Source organism: Papaver somniferum, chromosome 1, assembly GCF_003573695.1.
Source record: "Papaver somniferum cultivar HN1 chromosome 1, ASM357369v1, whole genome shotgun sequence".
Lineage (NCBI taxonomy): Eukaryota > Viridiplantae > Streptophyta > Magnoliopsida > Ranunculales > Papaveraceae > Papaver > Papaver somniferum.
Window position 1 is genome coordinate 94898595 of NC_039358.1, and position 25081 is coordinate 94923675.

The window sequence follows — 25081 nt, forward strand, 5'->3', positions numbered from 1 at the left end:
AATGGAGAAAAATGATAAAATCGGGTGTTTGCAACGTTTATAACTGTTGCAAACACCGCTACAAAGAACGATATCCCTAAAGTGAAGTAGTATTTAGAATACTACGACCCACAGTCGACAGTCGTTGTCACTGTTGATAAACGACTATCTTGGTCAGTGTGTTATTCGCGTTCTTCCCTTCCAGCAGCAGCAGAAACTTTCTTCTCTGGAAGTTTTTCTATCGATTCCCTTGAACTCTATGTTGCTCTATTCTATCCCCTATCACTTGCCAACCTTTCTAGTAGACCCAAGGAGCATATTTATACTCAAAAACACGCTGAAATCCATCGCTATAACTCCAGATAATCCTTCATTACTCGGGAAGTGAAGAGAATATTTTCTTACCATTTTTGGAATTTCACACGTAAACTTCATTGTAGCACGCTCCAATTCAGCTTATACACGCCTCAGAATTCGTCTAACGCTAGCAGAACTTCTCCATGCAAAGCAGAAACATATTTTTGCTCGTGTTACAGTCCACGTACTCTGTTTTGGGATTGTGAATCACACCGAGAATTCCATCCAAATTTAATCGATCTTGTCACTCATACTGTGTTTCTTAACCTATATCACATCTCTCTACCAAATTTCAACCATTGAATCGACTCATAACCCCTTCATTTTCTCAATTGAAATTCTTCCAGAACTGTTTAAGTATTTCCCGCCAAAATTCAAATTTTGAATTCTTGAAGATGACTGCCCCTAACCGTCTGTGGAGTGTAACTAGCAGGTGCCACTTATAAATTGAGGTGCCCCTTATCCAAAACAGAGAGTCCGAATAACAAATGTCCTCCGGGATGCTTCGCATAATTTTTCGAGACGATTTTTCCAAAATTATTTATTTCCAAAAAAATACCTACAAACACATAAAACACCATAATAAGGACGAAAACGAGTACTATCAATAGAAACATTGAGGACAATTCATACACAAAAATGTGTCTACCAAATACCCCCAAACTTATTATTTGCTAGTCCTCGAGCAAATTTATTCTAGAAAGGAAAATCATTTGAACCCCTAGGTGGACCTAGTGGCAGAGTGTTGTCTCCGGAGGGTTTACCAGAGGTGCACCCACAAAACCTTTACTCAAGACCCTAGCTAAATATGCAGAACCTTGGAAGGCACTAAAGAATCTCCTTGGTTGGCATACTTATTGACTACAGGAGGAAGTACCCTGACGCGAAATTCCAATTGTTGTACACGAGTTTGCACTCAAGCGTACTAAAATTCATATAAAGTGACAGAGCTTTACTAAGATAGTTTTACAATGGAAATCATACTCGGAGTCAAACTAATCACATGAAAAGATCAAGAAGATGGAAAAAGAAAAATGTAGATGTTTGAAAAGTGAACGGTGTTTCCCATATCTGTCTGAAGGCCTCTGCCAAGATGAACCTAACCTAAATGAATGAGATACCGGTCTGACTAATATCAACACGACTGCCAAATACAAGGGAACCAGTGGTCGATAATCCTAACTCTAGGTCAACATAACTGGCATATACAAGGGTACCAGTGGTCGACTTTATTGAACACACATTTATTTAAGAACTAACAACATGATTAGATCTTGTGGATCCAAGTGCATGCTTCTTATCAGCAGATTACATGGTAATTCCCGTGGATCCTGCATTCCACGCTTGTTTAGGCGACGGAGACAGGGAGAACACACACATATTGCTATCCAAGTGTTAGTATTTATTCCGATTGGTCTATTGGTCTGGTCTAAAGTAATAATAATAATTTTTTTTTTTTTTTGTAGAGAGTACTCAGTCACTCTATTTCACCCTAGCAATGGTAACAACTTGAATCGTGTGCCCCACCGAATCACTTGAAAACGTAAAGTAAAAATAGAAAGTGAAAAGGACTCGAAAAGATATGGCGAAACTATCATGTTATTTGTAACACCTGAGCTCTGTGCTTTTATGAATAGACTCTATAGATGTTTCCATCTAGTCAGATTGGTTCCTCAACTCCTAAAACCAAAATGCTTCCATCCACTTAGATTGGTTAGTGCCCTCTTTAATAAGCATAAATTTTCTAGGCTCTGGAGTTTAAGCTAACAAAAAGTTTCTTCCCCACCCCGAAACTTAAATTTAACATTGTCCTCAATGTTCTAAAGATGAAATTAAAAGCATGAACAAGGAGAAATTGATACCACTGGAGGGAAAAAAATAAGGAAGGATATTACCGAATCACATGAGTGCGGGAGCCTCCCAGTAAATGCTAAATTTATAGTCATTAGCTAGACATCAAGTACCTCTAAAAGAATTGTCACCTTCCAAAGTCGAAACAATTGTGGGTCCATATGACCAAACAGAGCTAACACAAGCATGAGACAACTGCACTGGATTAGAAAAATGAACAGAAGGAGTACGTCCTCATCTAAGGTTTCTGTCAAAACAACTGGGTTCGCATGATTGAGATTCAAATGTGTGTCTTGATAACTAGAATCATCCGTAAAATGGGTCTCTAATACCTGGGTTACCTCCTGGACAGTATCAGGAGGATCGGGTTGCAGAGTCTGAACAAACTCTAGTAATATTTCAGACGTACAAGACTCGAGTCCCAAGTTAGGGACTTCGATTAGAGATATTCGAAAATCGCCAGAATCGTCTTTACCCCCAAACTTAGGGTGAACAATCTCCTCGAATGGACCAAAGTCTATGGGATGGAATCTAGGGTCCATAAAGTCGGCACAATAACTAGATTCTTTTGGGGATTGTTCATCTAAATGAACAATATCCTCGTATAATGGATTATTAAAGAAAATCTCTAGCATAGGCTCATCAGCTAAGGTGTTTGTCAAGTCTACCTCCTCCGAAGCACTGGGGGGTTCATCAAACAATGGATTATCAAGCATATTGCAGGCTAACGGATCAGGTACTAGAGTGCTAATCATGTTCACCATTTCTAAATCATCTATCTCAGAAGACTTAATGACATTGAAGACATTTAGCTCAGTAGTCATATTACCAAAAGATATGTTCATAAGTCCGGTTCTACAATTGATGATAGCATTAGATGTGGCTAAGAATGGGCGACCTAAAATCACCGGGATGTGAGCACTTGGGTCCTGAACTGGTTGGGTGTCTAGAACAAAAAATCCACTGGATAGATAAATTTATCAACCTCAATCAGAACATCCTCTATGACACCACGAGGGACTTTGACAGACCTATCAGCTAATTGTAGTGTCATGTTGGTCGGTTTCAGCTTACCAAGACCTAGCTGGTTGTATACATGATATGGGAGTAAGTTAACACTAGCTCCTAAGTCAAGTAATGCCTTATCGACCATGTGATTACCAATTGCACAAGATATGGTAGGGCATCCAGGGTCCTTGTACTTAGGGATGTTTGGTTCAGAAGAATTGAACTTACTTGACCAGCTAAAAAGGCTTTCTTATGGACATTAAGCTTACGCTTCCGTGTACAAAGATCCTTAAGGAACTTGGAATAAGCCGGTAGTTGCCTAATTGCCTCTAGTAACGGAAGGTTTATGGTAACTTTCTTAAAAACCTCCATTATGTCATTGAAGTTGGATTCATTTTTCGTTGGTACTAGCAACCGTGGGAATGGGGCTCTGGGAACGAAGTGAGGCTCAACAGGACCCTCATTGGTCTCTTTAGAGACTCTATCAGTCTCTTCATTCTCTGGCTCAGCAGGGTGAACTACAACATGTTCACTATCAGGCATGGCAACCTTGTTGTCAACTTTCTTTCCACTCCTAAGGGTTGTAATAGCATTCACATGATCATAAGATCTTCCTCCTATTTCATGAACTCCTTTAGGATTAGGTTGTGTTTGACTAGGAAACTTTCCATCTTCTCTCTCACTTATAAACTTAGCTATTTGTCCTACTTGAAGTTTTAATTCGGCAAGACTTTGGGAATTATCCTTAAATTGTTGCCTAGTTTCTTGTTGAAAGCTCATGTGGTTCTTTGATAGCATTATGAGATTTTCCTCTAAGGCAGAGATCTTTTTCTCGGAATTGTTCTGAAACTGAGTATGACCTGAAGAGTTCTGAAAACCAAATCCTGGGGGAGGCTGAAAATTACTAGATTGGCCTTGATTCTGACACTTAGACCAAGAAAAATTAGGATGGTTTCTCCAACCAGGATTTTAGGTCTCTGAGTATGGGTCAATCTTCTGACGGTTCTCAAACCTAGCATTGTTATAGACAGCATGAGCTTGCTCTTCACTAACCTGACCTTCCCAAAATGAATTATCGGGCTCTATTCCACAACTAGATACTTGATAGGATCTATTAGGTTCAACAAGGGACCTATTTTTAGACTTACCCATTTCCAAAGCTTCTAACCTTCTAGACAAAGCAGCAAACTTAGCATCAGACGCAAAACTTGTATCTACCACATTGGTGCTACTTCTATTGACCAAGAGTCTTTTAGGGGGTTCAACACAAGATTCCCACTGTTGGGATTTTTCAGCGATAACTTCTAAGAAGGTAAAAGCATCATCAGCACTTTTTTTAGTGAACTCACCAGTGCACATAGACTCAACCATGGCTTTGGTCGAATAGTCTAAACCATCATAAATAATTTGTACGAGTTTCTTCTTATCAAATCCATGGTGAGGACACTGAGATAGGAGATCATTGAATCTCTCTAAAAATCTATAAAAAGACTCTCCCTCTTGTTGCACACTAGCACTAAGTATCTGCCTAACAGCTGCAGTTTTATGCTTAGGGTAGAATTTCATATAGAAAGCGGCAATAAGTTCCTTCCATGTTTCAATGGATTCAGATGGTAGGTTGTTCAGCCAGGTCTTGGCTTTATCTCTCAAGGAAAAGGGAAACATCTTAAGTTTCAAGACTTCATCAGTAAGGTCTCTTATTCTAATTGTCCCACAAATTTCCTCAAAGTCCCTAATATGGAAATAAGGGTTCTCATCATCTTTCCTAAGAATATAGGGATCATCTGGAGAATACTAGGTTTTATCTCGAAATTAGCCGTAGTGGCTGGCAATTTAATGCACGAAGATCGGTTGGTCCTAGTTGGGAACATGTAATCTTTCAAAGTTGCCATCGCTGGCATAACAGAAGTACTAGGGGTACTTTCCTCACGAAGAGACAGATTCTCAAAACTGAAGTTTCCAAAAACAGGGCTCTCAAAAGAACAATCTTCGAGCTCCCTGCTTATATCAGAAGAACTACTAGGTTTTTCGCTAATCAATCGACCTAGAGTATCTCTTTTCCAAGCCCTATTAACAAAATCGGGCATACACTAAAAAAATCAAAAAGAAATAAAAATCCTAACATGAAGGTTCTAGCAATCACACAGCAGGCTGACTTGACTTTACCACAACAAACCTAGAGATTTCTGGCAAACAACAAGCATGATGGCTCACTTAGATTGTTTCTAGACTAGATTCTATATCTCGAAAGGGAATTCGTTACAATTTAAGCAAACCCCTCTGAAATCAATCTGATACCCAAGGCCTCACCGCAGTACAAGGCGGCGCAGTCACGCATTCAACTCACAGAAACCGTCATGAACTTCGAAGTATGCTAAAAGAATAACCAATATCCTTCGAAAATTTTTCCTAACAAGCTCGATACCCTATAGGTCTCTTTCTAATCAGATTTTAAAGTTTGGGTTCGTGTTAGGTTTTGTTCTCCTAAAGCGGGCAAGAAGGGAGCGGTGATGAAATCCGAACCCTTATCTTGTTTAGGCCAGGCCTTTCCCTTTACTAGGAAAATAAAGACAGTCTGGTTCGTCCTCAAACAATTAGCACCTTAAGGAGTACAGTAACTCGCTTGCAGGGGATTCGCGAGTGTTTCGATTGGACTTACCTCCCGTACCAGACGGGGGATGAACTGTTGTTGTCGACTCGGTCCACGACTCCTATGCCGTGTGCGAACCCGAGGGGCCGAGGTGATATTGTAATCACCGTCCTTCTCTGCACACAATTTAATATATATATATTTTTTTAATTTGACCCTTCCATAGGGTTTTAAAAAAATAAAGTCCAAGTCCAATTTAAAGTTCAAAAATAAAAAAAAAATAAAAAATTACAGTTTTCCTCACACACTCTAAAAAAAATTAAAAACTAAATCCTAAAATTGTCCTATTTTCTTCTCTTTTCGCTTTTCGCTTTAAGCTTTTTCCTCTCCAAGTCCTTAGTTTTCACTTTGAACCTGCAAAATAAAGATAAAAAGAAACGTAAAAAGGAACAAACAATTTAAAAAAGAAATAAAAAAAATAAATAATAAACCTAAAAAAAAATTCTACCTAAGCACAGGTCTGCGTCGGCGGCGCCAAAAATTTGATGTATTTTCAAAAGTTGTTGTGAATAGTGGTAAGAACTGGGGTTCTTTTCGAACTTGTGAAGGAGATAATTTTTTTTTAGATTTAAATAAATTTTATAAGTGAAGCAAAATAGCAAAGTGATTGGAATATTTTTGGAGAAACTGGGGCTAAGGATTCCACTTTTTCTACCAATTTAAAATGATATTTCTAATATTATTATGCAAATTTTTCCTTTTAAATAGTTTTAATTATTGCAAAAATGGATTTTATAAAAGAATAAATGTAAGTTAAAAGCATGGAATATCAAAAACTCTAAGTCAAGCATATACCATCAATTAAAATGACAACTATTTAATAAAAATCCTTGGAAAAACTCTTTGTTCAAGGCAAATAATTAAATATAATAAATTGCATAAATAATTAAAATAGAAATTACCCCTTTTTCATTGGCCGAATAGTTTCCTCCGTTGCCCCAGAGGATGGGTTTAGCTTATCATTGTGTAAACTTGCTCAAAATTGATATTCATTGCTCAAACACCGTTACAAAGAACGATGTCCCTAAAGTGCAGTAATATTTAGAATACTACGACCCACAGTCGACAGTCGTTGTCACTGTTGATAAACGACTATCTTGGTCAGTGTGTTCTTCGCGTTCTTCCCTTCCAGCAGCAGCAAAAACTTTCTTCTCTGGAAGTTTTTCTATCGATTCCCTTGAACTCTGTGTTGCTTTATTCTATCCCCTCTCACTTGCCAACCTTTCTAGTAGACCCAAGGAGCATATTTATACTCAAAAACACGCTGAAATCCATCGCTATAACCCCAAATAATCCTTCATTACTCGGGAAGTGAAGAGAATATTTTCTTACCATTTTTGGAATTTCACACGTAAACTTCATTGTAGCACGCTCCAATTCAGCTTATACACGCCTCAGAATTCGTCTAACGCTAGCAGAACTTCTCCATGCAAAGCAGAAACATATTTTTGCTCGTGTTACAGTCCAAGTACTCTGTTTTGGGCTTGTGAATCACACCGAGAATTCCATCCAAAGTTAATCGATCTTGTCACTCATACTGTGTTTCTTAACCTATATCACATCTCTCTACCAAATTTCAGCCATTGAATCGACTCATAACCCCTTCATTTTCTCAATTGAAATTCTTCCAGAACTGTTTAAGTATTTCCCTCCAAAATTCAGAATTTGAATTCTTGAAGATGACTGCCCCCTAACCGTATGTGGAGTGTGACTAGCAGGTGTCCAACTCAGGTGCCCCTTATAAATTGAGGTGCCCCTTATCCAAAACAGAGAGTCCGAATAACAAATGTCCTCCGGGATGCTCCGCATAATTTTTCGAGCCGATTTTTCCAAAATTATTTATTTCCAAAAAAATACCTACAAACACATAAAAGACCGTAATAAGGACGAAAACGAGTACTATCAATAGAGACATTGAGGACAATTCAGACACAAAAATGTGTCTACCATATTGTCACAATGTCAATTGGCTTTTCGAAACCGTGCTAACATGCTAATGGCATGCCAAACGTGCCATTCCGATCCAGCGTGCTAATGGCATGCCAAGCATGCCATGCCGCGCCAATATGATAATCAACATTCCAAACGTGCCACTTGCCGCAGTAACTTTCCAAACGTGCCACTTTGCCGCAGTAGCATGTCGAACGTGTCAACATGCCATAAATAGCGCACCTACGTTCTAACCCACCTCCTGTTCGTGGCCAACGCCGTGACAAATGCTAATTAGGGTATTCTAATAAAAAACACGACTTTGCTTTAGTGGCATTAGCCGAAACCCTAATTTCCAGTCGTGGCCCAAATTATGCCACTTTGGGCCCCACAACATGCCACGAGCCATGCGTGACTCAGGAAACCCTAAGAATGGCGCCATGCTATGGCCACTCATAGCCGCCCTTGAACCTGTGTCGATCCCCATGTTATGGCTCTACCATAATTCCTATGGCGTGGCCATGACGTTGTTTGCACAAAAACGTCACCGTGCCGCGACCACATGCCACACGCGCAAATTAGGGTTTCGATATGCCAAACCCTAATTTAGTTAAGGTTGTCACGCCAACCAAGCTAAGTAATGCTCCTCGGGGAATCAAGTTTGATATGACAACTGAAGCCAATGTTGCCGAAGCCATATTTGGGTCTAGCATCAATATGCCAAAATCCTAGCCTTCGCCATGCCGCCAAGCCCTAACTTTGGTCACGGTGCCAAATCCTAGCCTTGGCCATGCCGCCAAGCCCTAACTTTGGACACGACGCCAAATCCTAGCCTTGGACATGCCGTCAAGCCCTTAACTTTGGCCACGACGCCAAATCCTAGCTTTGGCCATGCCACCATGCCACCAACATGTGCCAATGGCTCCACTATGCTGTTAAAAGATGCCAACGGAATGTGGCCATAATCAATGGCCACCCTCTCGCATTAATTACAATCTCATCCGTCCAAATTCTCCACATAATTAATAGGTCTACGGCAAGTTTTAGGCGACCAGCCAAGACAAGCCTAATAGCATCACACGTTATTCTCCTGCGGAAATTCTCCTGACTTTGACTCGCCACGCATGGATATCTACTACTTAGTTGGCACATAATTAATCAGAATAGTCAGGTCTTGCACACAAGACCCACTCAGTAATCTGCTACACATTTTCCACGAAAATACTCGAGACATCAAATATGTCACAAAATGGGGGATGCTCATCAGGGTATTGGTCTTGCGGTTTACAGTGTGCGGCGTGCAACACCCCCATTATAAGAAAGTGTCAGGAAAGCGGGAAGTTAGTGGCGGAAAGAAGTAGCGGGTGTAAACTAACCCGTTTCCTTCATAGTGGGGACGTGGTTTCTAGCATTTACACATTACCCCACTTCTCCATCACTCAATCACTCCCACTTCCTACGAGATCAGCGTGTATTCAATTATGACTTGTATAAATAGGTTTCTACCTATTTTGACCAGGCAACAGAGTTTTGGTTAACAACAACACAAGTATCCAAAAAAACACCAATGAACTGATAGCTTACATTCCGCAAGCCAGTTCCGTATTCTGATACAAGTCATAAAACAGCCACACCTTCAGAATCAACCATTCTGGTCTCAACATCTTCTTCGCTTCCCTCCCTAAGACCAACCCTTCTCCTTCACTTTGTGAGCGAAGCAAGGATGGAAAGGCCATTTCTTGGTTTAATCCAGGATTGTACAGATTGATCTCTCGAATCTAAAGTGATCCTGTAGAGTGCATTTGTTTAGGTGTAAATTCGTTTCTCATCAACACACCCAAATTTACCAAAACCAGCAGAAACAGTTTTTACCCAAAAACGATTGGAGACCACAGTGGGAGATTAATCTTTTGGTTGCGAATCCAATTTCTCAATTTTCATTCCAATCTTCCCAAACTCAAGATGGTGGGTCTTTGGTATAAATTCAATCATTAACCAGAATTCACTTCAATCTCCAATCCCAACCTTCAGCTTCATGAGTTACCCCGGTCATCCGTAGCACTTCCAAAGCCTCCAATGCTCGAAATCCAATCACCATGGAAGAGTATGGCAAACCGTCTGTAGCAAGATCCAGCAAACATTCGCTCGGAGAACGCCACCAATTTCAGAGATGACACAAAAAATGTTAGAATCCTTGTCTGAGGTCTGTGCCTCCGCCAACAACGATGCAGGCAGAGTATGTGGTCGTATCTAACGAGAGCAAAAGGGAATGGCCAACACCAATGTACCGTCCGCAAACATATTCAACACATCCCATGACGTTACATCCTCTAGCACCAATACCAGCAGCACCGGAAGCATCCCCATGGCGTGACGCCTCCTATTACCGGAGCCAGAGTCGCCGCTACTCCTAATATTTCTTCGAGCATGATCCCTCCAATCATCACCAGGGATGCTACCACTTCTTCGTCAGGACAAGATATTGAAGGAGACATAGGAAACCAACATCCCATTACCATTATCTATTTAATGGAGAGACATGAAGTTCTTGCCAAAACCCAGACGGACATGGCCACAACTCAGAAGGAGCGAAACAACGAACATCTGAATGATTATGTCAAGAGATTCAGAATTCAGGCGCTAGATTGTCATGATCCAAATTTGACTGAACATCAATTGGTGGAGTTGTGCATTAATGACATGGTACCCGTCCATCGCGCTTTACTGAAGAACCTGCGCTTCCAGACATTCTCTGAACTTCATGAAGCTGTTAAGTGGTCTGCTACAACAGCACCATCCCTTCTAGAATGAACCAGGCCTTCCAGGAATGAAGATCCTCATGATATTCATGGAAGCATACATCTCACCAACATGCAATACAACCTTCGTCCTTCTGTAAGCAGTTTCACTGAAGCAACAAGAGGAAAGCCACCGCTTTAGAGACGCAACATCCTGCGCGTCCAAAACCGCCAAATCCAACTCCAACATCCTGCGCGACGACCATGATGAGAAAACCACGTCCAAGTTACACTATATCTGGCTCGGCAACCACAACATCAATGAGAGACGCTTTCATAATTTCCTCTCCCATAGAGAGAGTAGTTGAGTTACCGAAGGAGATTGCACCTGGGGACTCGAGAGATACATAAAGACTTTCCATGTCAGGATCTTCATCATATTTGCAAAATCTATTAGTTAAGTCATTCGCATGAGGGAACTACCCTACTCCACAAACACACGATCCAAAGATGATAAAGGCAAAAGAATGTGGCTGGGGACTGCTCAGCACTACCCATCTCAAAGCAACAAAAGCGGAACTAGGAGTATGTCCTTTGCCAAAGTCTATACCTGAGAGGGTCTCCAACAAGCCGTCTAATCCTGAAGATTATTTGTTGTCGTATGGACAACTCGCAAATGTGACGCAATTGCCTGGAGAGAGTATAGCAGCATTTGTTTGCAGATTCCACACACAAGTAAGTCTCGTTGAACAACTCTCTTTACAACCAGATATTTTTCATCCCATCAAGACCTGGGGACTTTTGTCCGTCATCATCCTGATGTCATCACTAACGCCTGATGCCGGTTACTCACGGGAGAGCCTAATGTACCCAAAGACCAATCATGAGCGAAGGTCATGCCTAGCGGAGACAGATCTAAGTAACTATCCTTAAACTAAATGTTTTATATCTATTATGCCTATCAAATAAATTTTAAATACCTTAGTGTTGAGACGTGCAAATTCCTCAACACTCACCATTGTGTTGCCAGGAAATCTGCCTCAACACGTTTTCCTCTTAGTGCTGAGACGTGAAAATTCCTCAACACTCACCATTATGTTGCCAGGCGTACTGCCTAAACACGTTTTCTTTTTAGTGTTGAGACGGTAAATCCCTCAACACTCACTATTGTATAGCCAGGCGTACTGCCTCAACACGTTTTCCTCTTAGTGTTGAGACGTGCAAATTCCTCAACACTCACCATTGTGTTGCCAGGTGTACTTCCTCAACACGTTTTCCTTTTACTGTTGAGACGGCAAATCCCACAACACTCACTATTGTGTTGCCAGGCGTACTGCCTCAACACGTTTTCCTCTTAGTGTTGAGACGTGCAAATTCCTCAACACTCACTACTGTGTTGCCAGGCATGCTGCTTCAACACATCTTTCCTCTTGGTGTTGAGACGTGCAAATTCCTCAACAGTCACTACTGTGTTACCAGGCATGCTGCGTCAAAACATTTTTCCTCTTAGTGTTGAGACGTGCAAATTCCTCAACACTCACCATCGTGTTGCCAGGCGTACTTCCTCAACATGTTTTCCTCTTAGTGTCGGGACGTGCAAATTCCTCAGCACTCACCATTGTGTTTCCAGGCATGCTGCTTCAACACATATCTCCTCTTAGTGTTGAGACGTGCAAATTCCTCAACACTCACTACTGTGTTTCCAGGCATGTTGCTTCAACACGTCTTTCCTCTTAGTGTTGAGATGTGAAAATTCCTCAACACTCACTACTGTGTTTCCAGGCATGCTGCTTCAACACATCTTTCCTCTTGGTGTTGAGACGTGCAAATTCCTCAACACTCACTACTGTGTTGCCAGGCATGGTGCTTCAACACATCTTTCCTCTTAGTGTTGAGACGTGCAAATTCCTCAACACTCACCATTGTGTTGCTGCGTACTGCCTCAACACGTTTTCCTCTTAGTGTTGAGACGTGAAAATTCCTCAACACTCACCATTGTGTTGCCAGGCATGCTGCTTCAACACATCTCTCCTCTTAGTGTTGAAACGTGCAAATTCCTCAACACTCACTACTGTGTTTCCAGGCATGCTGCTTCAACACATCTTTCCTCTTAGTGTTGATACGTGCAAACTCCTCAACACTCACTACTATGTTGCCAGGCATGCTGCTTCAACACATCCTTCCTCTTAGTGTTGAGACGTGCAAATTCCTCAACATTCACCATTGTATTGCCAGGCGTACTGCCTCAACAGGTATTCTTCTTAGTGTTGAGATGTGCAAATTCCTCGACACTCATTACGGTGTTTCCAGGCATGCTGCTTCAACACATCTTTCCTCTTGGTGTTGAGACGTGCAAATTCCTCAATACTCACTATTGTGTTGCCAGGCATGCTACTTCAACACATCTTTCCTCTTAGTGTTGAGATGTGCAAATTCCTCAACACTCACCATTGTGTTGTCATGCGTACTGCCTCAACACGTTTTCCTCTTAGTGTTGATACGTGCAAATTCCTCAAAACTCACCATTGTGTTTCCAGGCATGCTGCTTCAACACATATCTCCTCTTAGTATTGAGACGTAAAAATTCCTCAACACTCACTACTTTGTTGCCAGGCATGATGCTTCAACACATCTTTCCTCTTAGTGTCGAGACGTGCAAACTCCTGAACACTCACTATTGTATTGCCAGGCATGCTGCTTCAACACATCCTTTCTCTTAGTGTTGAGACGTGCAAATTCCTCAACACTCACTACTGTGTTGTCAGGCATACTACCTCAACATATCCTCATCTTAGTGTTGAGACGAAGCAATTCCTCAACACTCACTACTATGTTGTCAGGCATCACTGCCTCAACACATCTTCATATTAGTGTTGATGCGCGCAATCTCCTCATCACTCGCTCGTGTTTTTAGGTGTCAATGCCTCAACACATCATAGTATTGGCGACCCCATCACCTCAACACTCAGCCTTGTATTCAAGGATAAACTTCCTTAACACTCATCAGTCGAGACTCCACTACTTAAATACGTCATTTTAGTGTTCTCGGCATCAACGTACCAGAAGGGTGATTGCTACTTGCCTCGACATTTAATTAAACATATCCTGCTCAAAAGCCAAGCCAGCCTCTATCCTGGTAATGTACGCCAAGCTTCTCTCGTGAATTTCTTTGACTTCCACCATCTAATGATTACCCCTCAATAGCGTCGTTATTACGTGCTAAGCAGGGGACTTAATTTTGATGGTGGTTTTCAGTTCAAGGCTAAATTTATAAAACCTTGCATTTAATATGCCGTCACTCTGTAAAGAAACAGAGCCATGTAAAAGTGATGAGTGTTCAACCTCTCCACTGGCGCATTTATTGAGCAACTCAATATATTCATATGAAATTTATCCAGAATGGTGCATGTAGCAACAATCCCAGATATTCTGTAAATTTCGGCACCTTACCTATATTATCCAAATAATATGAGCTTCTTTGAATGTTTTCTGTGCTATGTTCCCCGGCTGAACCCTTAATATTGATATGACATGACAATTAATGTTCACTCGCAGCAGAGTAGCATGAATTTCCAAAAATATCAAGGTTAAGGTCTTTGCATAAAAGTACTCAATAGGAAAGCATACTGCTCTCCGACAATAAATTTAAAGAACTCTATGCAGAGTTCGATCAATTTTTTGATAACTCACGAAAATCGAATCTCAACCCTATTAATTTGCAAAATTAGGGTTTTACGCCCCGCGCAGTATATCAGACCCGATGGTCGAAACTAAACCTAGGCAAGCTAGGAAATTGATCCGCCATGGATTAGTAGGTACAAAATCCAACCCAAAATCAGAAACAAGGGATACAAGAGGAGCCGCGGAAAATAGGAGCAGTCGCAAAGGGAGGTGTGGTCGTGCCATAGGCCAGCTAGCGCCACTTGCAGATGGACACACCCCCATGTTGCTTGACCGGCCCTCCTCTTTCCCATCGACCAATCAGGTCGCTTCAAACCCGCCACACGTACACTAGAAGTGTGGCCACACCCATGTCTGGCCGTCCCCTTTTCTATTGACCAATCAGGTCGCTCTAAACCTGTCACAGTATTAAAAGAGGCAAATTGCGCCAGATGGTCACAATGCCAATTGGCTTTTCGAAACCGCGCCAACATGGTAATGGCATGTCAAACGTGTCATTCCGCTCCAACGTGCTAATGGCATGCCAAACATGCCATGTTGTGCCAATGCGCTAATCAACATGCCAACATGCCAAACGTGCCACTTGCCGCAGTAACTTGCCAAATGTGTCACTTTGCCGCAGTAGCATGTCGAACGTGTCAACGTGCCATAAATAGCGCGCCTACGTGCTAACCCACCTCCTGTTCGTGGCCAACGCCGTGACAAATTCCAATTAGGGTATTCTAATAAAAATCACGACTTTTCTTTAGTGGCATTAGCCAAAACCCTAATTTCCAGTCGTGGCCCAAATTACACCACTTTGGGCCCCACAACACGCCACGAGCCATGCGGGACCCAGGAAACCCTAAGAATGGCGCCATGCTATGGCCACTCATAGCCTCCCTTTCTCCTGTGTCGATCCCCATGTTATGGATCTACCATAATTCCTTTGGCGTGGCCATGGCGTCGTTTGCACAGAAAACGTCACCGTGCCGCGATCACATGCCACACACGCAAATTAGGGTTTCGATATGCCAAACCCTAATTTAGCTAAGGTTTCCACGCCAACCAAGCAAGTAATGCTCCCTAAGGAATTAAGTTTGATATGGAAACTAAAGCCAATGTTGTCGAAGCCATATTTGGGTCTAGCACCAATATGCCAAAATCCTAGCCTTGGTCATGCCACCAAGCCCTAACTTTGGCCACGGTGCCAAATCCTAGCCTTGGCCATGCCGCCAAGCCCTAACTTTGGCCACGCCACCAAGCCCTTAACTTTGGCCATATGCTAAAAGATGCCAACGGAATGTGGCCATAATCAATGGCCACCCTCTCGCATGAATTACAATCTCAGCCATCCAAATTCGCCACAAAATTAACAAGTCTACGACAAGTTCTAGGCGACCAGACAAGACAAGCCTAATAGCATCACACGCTATTCTCCTGCAGAAAGTCTCCTGGCTTTGACTCTCCACGCATGGTTATCTGCTACTTATTTGGCACACAATTAATCAGAATAGACAGGTCTTGCACACAAGACTCTCTCAGTAATCTGCTGCACATTTTCCACGAAAATACTCGAGATATAAAATATGTCACAAACTGGGGGATGCTCATCAGGGTATTGGTATGGCGGTTTCCAGCGTGCAACATGCCCATTATAAGAAAGTGTCAGGAAAGCGGGCAGTTAGTGGTGGCAAGAATTAGTGGGTGTAAACTAACCCGTTTCCTTCATAGTGGGGACGTGGTTTCTAGCATTTACACATTACCCCACTTCTCCATCACTCAATCACTCCCACTTCTTACGAGATCAGGGTGCGTTCAATTATGACTTTTATAAATAGGTTTCTACCTATTTTGACCAGGCAACAGAGTTTTGGTTAACAACAACACAAGTATCATGAAAAACACCAAAGAACTGATAGCTTACATTCCGCAAGCCAATTCCATATTCTGATACAAGTCATAAAACAGCCACACCTTCAGAATCAACCATTCTGGTCTCAACACCTTCTTCGCTTCCCTCCCTAAGACCAATCCTTCTCCTTCACTTTGTGATCGAAGCAAGACTGGGACGGCCATTTCTTGGTTTAGGCCAGGATTGTACAGATTGATCTCTCGAATCTAAAGTACTCCCGTGCAGTGCATTTGTTTAGGTGTAAATTCGTTTCTCATCAACATACCCAAATTTACCAAAACCAGCAGAAACAGTTTTTACCCCAGAACAACAGCATGCGGCGCGCAACACGCCCATTACGAGAAAGTGTCAGGAAAGGCGGACAGTTAGTGGCAGTAGAGAAGTAGTGGGAGTAAAACCAACTGAAAATGCGGGGGTCTAACAACCACACCCAACAATTCGTTCGGCAATCTGAGAGGACTTACTCCAATATACTTTCTAGAAAATCAACTAGACAGTCAGACTCAATCTAGATTAAAGTATATCAAAGAGTTTAATATCTCTAACTCTTAATTTAATTCGCAATCAACAAATATAAATCTGCGAGCCTGATTGAATATAAGAGGAGTTACTTGAACGGTACCAAAGACCAATGTTCAAGTGTCAATCAATGTGAATCAACAACCAAAGGTTGGATTTCTAATTGATTGATCCTAACGGAACAACCTGTGATATTTCAATTATATAACAAAATATAATGCGGAAAAGAAATAACACAGACACCAAAATTTTGTTAACGAGGAAATTGCAAATGCAGAAAAACCCCGGGACCTAGTCCAGATTGAACACCAAACTGTATTAAGCCACTACAGACACTAGCCTACTACCAATTAACTTCAGACTGGACTGTAGTTGAACCCTAATCAATATCACACTGATTCAAGGTACAGTTGCGCTCCTTACGTCTCTGATCCCGGCAGGATACTACGCGCTTGATTCCCTTAGCTGATCTCACCCACAACTAAGAGTTGTTACGACCCAAAGTCGAAGACTTGATAGACAAATCTGTCTCACACAGAAAAGTCTATAAGATTGAATAAATCTATCTCCCACAGAAATACCCAAGAGTTTTTGTTCCGTCTTTTGGTAAATCAAGGTGAACATGATGTTAGAGAATTGCTCGGTCGAACTCGCATGCGAAGCTATCTCAAGCATGTTTGTCAACGTTAGTGATCAAAACTATAAGTCTTGATTTCTAGCCTACATAGCTAAAGGTCTTGGACTAGGATAAAAAGTGTAGTTGAGCTCAAGAACTCCATGGAAATCATCATACAAGACGAAGGACTACTCAAGGAACTGGTGGATCTTCATCGACTAAAAGGTATGTGGAGACTTGAACTTATCTGTCACTCAAAAGTCTATCTATTCTATCTCCTACTCTTAAGACAAAAGTCGTTTTGATATATAGAGTTTCATCATGCACATCTTCTATTTCGAGCCGAGTTTATCTCGCCTATCTATTTCTCGAAATATGTGTTGGTAAGGTTTCGCTTTAGCCGAATTCATCTTTACCTAGTGACGAAAGTCATGTTATGTTTCAATCACTTTGAAAATTGCTCTGACGAAAAATGGTCTGCGAATAACGGCTATATCCGTCATCTGAGAATGTTTCAATGATTGAAATGAGAGTTTAGATTACATAACCATTGGTAGGATATAAGCATTGTTGTGGAAACACATATATGTATAAGTCCTTATTCCTTGAACCAAAGTTTGCAAACTTTGTTGATCGAGAGAAATGGAAGTGGCGTGAGCCAAGTCCACGAACTAAGTCCGCGAACTCAGTCCACAAACTGGCGGAAGTTCTCGACCCGAGAATTACTGCTGGAGTTTGTCAACTCCTTCCATGATCTTAAGTCCGCGAACCCAGTCCGCGAACTTGATCAGGTTATATCTAAAACCGGTTGTTCCTGAACTCATGTTTATTCAAACTAAGGAATGCTTTTGCAAACCGTGGCTATAAAGTTCATGAACCGATTCGAGTGAATCAAACCGTTTTTGCTTCGATTGTGTCTTGTGTAGTTACATAAGATCTAAGCAATTGAACAACTCTCTAACTAGTTCATTTGAGTCATTTGAACTAGTTATGGTGAAGAAGAATATGGTTGATATGAAAGTAATCATATGGCTAACCATTTGGTTAACTATTGTTGAACCAACAAATGTTAATGTTTGGGAACGGTTCGTAAACCCAAAATTGGATATTTCATTTGTGTGTAACAAGATAAGTTTTCAATCCAACGGTTGAGAAATATTAGCTTGAATCTAATCAGGTTTTCATCTAACGGTAAATATTGAATGCTTTGTTACCAAGCTAACATTGATTGCAAACCCTGATTTGAAAACTATATAAGGGAGAAGTCTAGCAACTGGGAAACCTAATCCCCACACCTTACGTGTGATACTAGTTGTATAGCTAGAGTCGATTCTCCTTTAACCTTTGATTTCTTCTTCTAAAACCAGGTTAACGACTTAAAGACTTCATTGGGATTGTGAAGCCAGACTGATACTAGTTTTCTTGTATTTATGTGATCTGATCATGTTATTTCTATCGTACGAGTATAATTGAAATAATTGGCTTGAGATTTATATCTCCGATAGGCAAGATAGAAAAGTAATCACAAACACTTCGTCTCATCGTTTGTGATTCCACAATATCTTTTTTCGCTGCATCGATTAATATTATTGTGAGGTGATCAATAATACTAGGCTGTTCTTCGGGAATATAATACTGGTTTATTGATTGGTTATTGTGCACCTTGATTTATCAAAAGACGGAACAAAACTCGTAGGTATATTCGTGGGAGACGGATTTATCTATTACCGTAAACTTTTCTGTGTGATACAAATTTTTTTATTAAAGTCGTCGGCTTTGGGTCGTAGCAACTCTTAGTTGTGGGTGAGATCATCTAAGGGAATCAAGTAAGTAGAATCCTGCTGGGATCAGAGGTGTAGGAGCATAACTGTACCTTGGATCAGTGTGAGATTGATTGGGGTTCAACTACAATCCATACCGAAGTTAATTTGGAGTAGGCTAATGTATGTAGCGGCTTAATACAGTGTGTGTTCAATCTGGACTAGGTCCTGGGGTTTTTCTGCATTTGCGGTTTCCTCGTTAACAAAATTCTAGTGTCTGTGTTATTTTTTTTCCGCATTATATTTTGTTATATAATTGAAATATCACAGGTTGTGCGTTGTTCAATCAATTAAAATATCCGACCTTTTAGTTGTTGATTTAAATTGATTGACAATTGGATATTGGTCTTTGGTACCATCCAAGTTATCTCTCTAGTGTTTGATAAAGACTCGCATATTTCTATTTGCTTGAGTATATATCTGTTAGAGCATAGCTCGGTCAACCTCGCATGCATTGCTATCTCAAGCATGTTTGTAAATGTTAGTGATCAAAACTATAAGTCTTGATTTCTAGCCTACATAGCTAAGTCTCGGACTAGGATAGAAAAGTGTAGTTGAGTTCAAGGACTTCATGGTGATTCATCATACAACGACGAAGATCTACACAAGGAACCGTGGAACTTCATCAACAAAAAGGTATGTGGAGACTTGAACTTATCAATCACTCAAAAGTATATCTCTTCTATATCCTACTTCTTATGAGACAAAAGTCGTATGCTATATAGACTAGATCATACACATTTGACATTTTGAGCTGAGCATTTATTGCTTATCTTTTATCTCGAAATCATGTGTTGGTAAAGCGTTTCGCTTTGATCAAGTTTATCTTCACCTAGTGACGAAAGTCATGAAAAGTTTCAATCACTTTGAGAATTGCTCTGACGTGAATCGGTCTGTGAATAACGGCTACATAGCATCCTCTGAGAATGTATCAATGATTGAAATGATAGTTTAGATTACATAACCATGTATTCCTTGAATCGAAGTTTTCGAACTTTGTTGATCAAGAGAAATCGGGAGGATTGTGGAATTGGCTTGCCAAGTCCGCGAACTTTCGGAAGTTCTCGACCGAGAATTTCTGCTGGATTTTCCAAAACTCGTTTGTGTGCTAAGTCCGCGAACTCAGTCTGCGAACCCAGTCCACGAACTGGCGGAAGTTCTCTTTCCGAGAATTTCTACTGAGTTTGGAAAACTCAACCGATTAACTTAAGTCCGCGAACTTGTTTGTGAACTTAAGAGGTTATGATCTACGATGTGCTCTGAACATGAAACATTACATTACTAAGGAATGCTTTATGCAAACCGTGGCTATAATGTTCATGAGACGATTCAATCGAATCGAATCATCTTTGTTTTAATTGTGTCTTGTGTAGTTACATAAGATCTCATAGCATTTGTACAACCCTTTAACTAGTTCATTTGAGTCAATTGAACTAGTTATGGTGAAGAAGAACAAGGTTAATATGAAATGATCATATGGTTAACCTTTTGGGTTACTATGTTGAACCAACATACACGTACACGTTTGGGCATGGTTTTCACGAACCCAGTAAACGTCTACCCAAGTGTGTGTGACAAGCTAAGTTTTCGATCTAACGGTTGAGAAATATTAGGTTGAATCTAAATCAGGTTTTCATCTAACGGTGAATAAGGATTTCTTTGTAACTAAGGCAAAACCCTGATTTGAAGGCTATATAAAGGAGACATCTAGCATTGTGAAGAACTAATCCCCACACGTCTGTGTGCTACTAGTGCGCCCGCTAGAGTCGATATCCATTAACCTTTGATTTTCTTCTCTAAAATCAGGTTAACGACTTAAAGAATTCATTGGGATTGTGAAGCCAGACCGATACTATTTTATCGTAGTTGTGTGATCTGATCTTGCATCTTCTATCGTACGAGTACAATCGATTGATTGGCTTGAGATCGTGAGAGCTATTCGATAGGCAAGATAAAGAAGTCACAAACATCTTCGTCTCACTGTCTGTGATTCCTCGACAATCCGCTTGTGTAGTCAGGAAGGATTGTAGAGAGGTGATTGATTAATCTAGGCTGTTGTTCGGGAATAGAAGACTGGATTATCAATTGGTTCCTATTCACCTTGATTTTAAATCAAAAGACGGAACAAAACCTAGGTTTTATCTGTGGGAGACAGATTTATCCTTTTATAGACTTTTCTATGTGAGACAGATCTGTTTATTACCAAGTATGTGATTTTGGGTTGCAGGAACTCTTGGTTGTGGGTTAGATCAGCTAAGGGAATCAAGTGCGCAGTATTCTATTGGGATCAGAGGCGTAGGAGTACAACTGTACCTTGGATCGGTGGGAGACTGATTGGGGTTCAACTATAGTCCAGTCCGAAGTTAGTTTGCAGTAGGCTAGTGTCTGTAGCGGCTTAATACAATGTGTATTCAATCTGTACTAGGTCCCGGGGTTTTTCTGCATTTGCGGTTTCCTCGTTAACAAAACTTCTGGTGTCTGTGTTATTTCTTTTCTGTATTATATTTTATATAATTGAAAAAATACAGGTTGTGCGTTAAGATCATCAACTTCTCTAATCCAACCTTTGGTTTTTGATTGTAGTTGATTGATCCTTGGACATTGGTCTTTGGTACCGTCCAAGTTATCTCTCTTTGATAAAGACTCGAAGATTTCTATTTGCTTGAGTAAAGATCAAATCGAGAGATTGAGATAATAACTCCTTGAGATACTTTTTATCTAGATTGAGTCTGACTGTCTAGTTGATTCTCTAGCAAAGTATTTCGGAGTTAGTCCATACATATTGCTAATCGAAATATTGGGTGGTGTTGTTTGACCCCCGATTTTTCAATTGGTATCAGAGCAGGCAAACACACTAAGACCTCATCAGTCTGTGTTTGTAGCGATCTGAATCTGTGGACAGAGTCTCATACGCATACCAAAATGCCTCCTAAAGCTGTCAACTTTGTCAAGTGTCTCGGAAATACCTCAAAGGGTCACTCCTTAGATGATTCTTCCGAATCCCGAGGTAAGAAGAATGTCCCATCTTGTGTCAATCATTCTTCCTCCAATGAGACATTGGATATAATGGCTAAAGCTGAATTGGAGCTCACCAGAATTTCAAAAAATTCTACTGAGTGTATTGATCTACAGGATCATGGTAAACTCATTGATGAATTTGAAAAGTCTATAGATTGTGAACAAGTACTCTACAACATTATAGGGTCATTCTCTAAGGAAATTGAGAAACTTCTTCAAGAAAACAATATACAGCGTGAAAAGATTTGTGATCTTGAAAATCTGGTCAAAGAAGGTTCAATTAAAGAAAATTGTTTGATCAAGACGCATTTATCTGATCTAGACAGACTTCGTGTTGAGAAGGAGAAACTTGAAGCATCGCTTGTCTTAGCCCATGGACAGTGCGAATCCTTGGAAAAGGAAAACTTTGTCTTAAAGAAAAATTCTTCTGCACAAACTAATTCTCATGAGTTACTGTACATAATGAAATTTTCTCCAGAAGAAGATTGTGTCAAGAAAAGTTTTCATAACTTACAATCTTCTCCGGTGGCTATGAAGTTTAAACAAGTACGCGTTGTTGCTTCTCCTCCACGAATTTTTACCTTATATGGAAAAGGAAATCACTATGCTATCCATTGTTTTTCCAGAAAGAAACGTGTTTCTGAACTTCACAAGTTGCTTCTTTCTATTGTCAATGGAGTAAATAGTCGGACGACTACTACAGTGAAGGTCCCGTTCACAGGAAACCAAGCATCTTATAAAAATGATCTCTCTCCTATAAATTATTGCATGACATTTGTAAATCCACGTGTCACCAATGAAAGTATGTCCTGTACTTATAAGAACACATCTGATAAATCTAAGTCTAGTGTGTGGAGACGAATTTCAGAAAATCCCCTAGAACCTATTTCTAGAGGTCCTAGACTTTGTCATCAGAAAGATTTCTCGCCTGTGATTCCCAGAAGAACTGCTAGACGCACCCTTTTTCCTGGAAGCTGCGGTGAAAGGACTAGAAATGTTGTAATAAGACATCCTGAAAGAAATTACATCTACTCTCTCAGAACCTAATGGTAAGACTATGTCTCCGTATCCTACTTAGCAGCAGAATGGTCCATCCTTGTGTCTAACTTGAGAGATACAAGGATGAGGATTTGAGAGATGCTCAAGTATTGTGATATATTTTTCTCTTGTCTTTGCTGCTTTACCCTTTTCTAGTAGCTTTGTCTTCTTGTCTCTATGATTTTGGGATGGAGGATTTTTGAAAGCTACATAGTGTGCAATATCACTTTTAGGGCCAATGGTTTTTTTGGTCGTCCCACGAACGCCCGTATCTCCTAAAAGAACTCTAGGGTTTCTAGCCAGGGCATTCACGAGCATATATAAATCTTATATGTGTTTCGTTTTTCTTCAGAAAGGAGCACTATGGAATCTGTTCCCAAAGAAGAAGTTAACTCCTTGGTTGAGGATGATCTCAAAGGATGTGATTCTGGTCAAGAGTTTATACGGAAGAAGATGCTTGAAAGAAAAGAGTATAACACTTGGATTGGTGAATCTGTCAAGGATTTGATTAGTGTTCAGAATGAAGTTAAGAACGAACTGGTTAACCTTCAATTGCAGATAAACCAGTTGATTGATGGACAGACGAAAATCCTTGGTACTCAGAATATCTTGATCAGAAATCAGAAGAAAGTTATCCTTGACTGTGCAAAGGCTTGTCATTATGCTCGCACTATTGATCGAAAAGTCGATGTTCTAACTTTTGAACATGGTGTCTTTACGGTCAACATGGTCGAGGATATCATTGACTGCTACTTTGATGGACCATTTCAGAGGTATGAAATCATCCAGGAAAACTGAGTCTTATATGCCTAGTAAGTCTTCTTTTTGGATTAGTTGGAAGAATAACTAGTGCTTTGAATAGCGATGATTGTGACTACACATAGCTATTTTTGTTTTCATCTTCTTATGTTACTTTTTTATATTTAATGGTATTAAATTCTAAAAATATTTGGAGGATGATGATTATTGCAGTATTTTAATGGTTTGTGATATTGCAATATTTTTATGGGATATGTATTGTTTACGTCCGTGAACTTGAAGGTCCCATATTGCAGTCAAAAGTAAAGTAACTCATGAATCGGTATTCGTATTGATGAAAGAACGAATGGACTTTTGACATATACAAAAGTTATGCCTATGCAGTCATGTTTTTGATGGAAAATAGGATGATATCTTTTGTTTGACAAGGATAAAGTCTATTATATCGTTATGCTGGAAAATAGAATAGATCCTTGTATGTTATCCACGATATTGATCTTCATTGATCCATTTTATTATGTTTTACCGTGAAGGCTCCATTGTGCGTCTTATGTTGAGCACCTTACAACTAAGTCGATTTACCTTGGCTTTGTTGGTTGTTCCATGAGATACTATATGTCGAGCATTAGGAACTAAATTAATCAACTAGTTTGGTTATTTAGTTAGTACTCCATAAGTTTTATTTTTTATGTTCAGTACATGTACGGTTAAGCTTGTCATATTCTATGATGAACTTAGTCGGGGTTCCATAAGTTCTTTTTTGTTGAGCCCAAAATAATTAAATTGATTACTTCGGTGATTAGTTTGGTTATTTGTATTCCAATTAGATTAATTATAGGTTCTCTTGTAATTAATCTAGTTGAGTTTTCATATATTCCACAAGTTCTTGTGTTGAGTATATGAAAGGCTACACTATCATGTTATTTGGTTAATGTAATCATATATTCCGTAAGGTTTTCCTTATGTTGAGTATTTGAACGGTTAAGTTAGTCATCTCCATATGATTGACTTAGTCTTAGCTCCGTGAGTTTACTTATGTTGAGCACTTTCAATTAAATTGATCACTTTTGTGGTTTGATTTAGTTGCGTATTCCAATTGAATTAATCATGGGTTTACTTGTGGTTAATTTGGTTGAGCTTTGGATATAGAAAATCATTCCTATGGTTTTTGGTGTCCAATAAAAAAATCTTTCTTTTCTTTCGAAATTAAGGTCGCTCATGTTG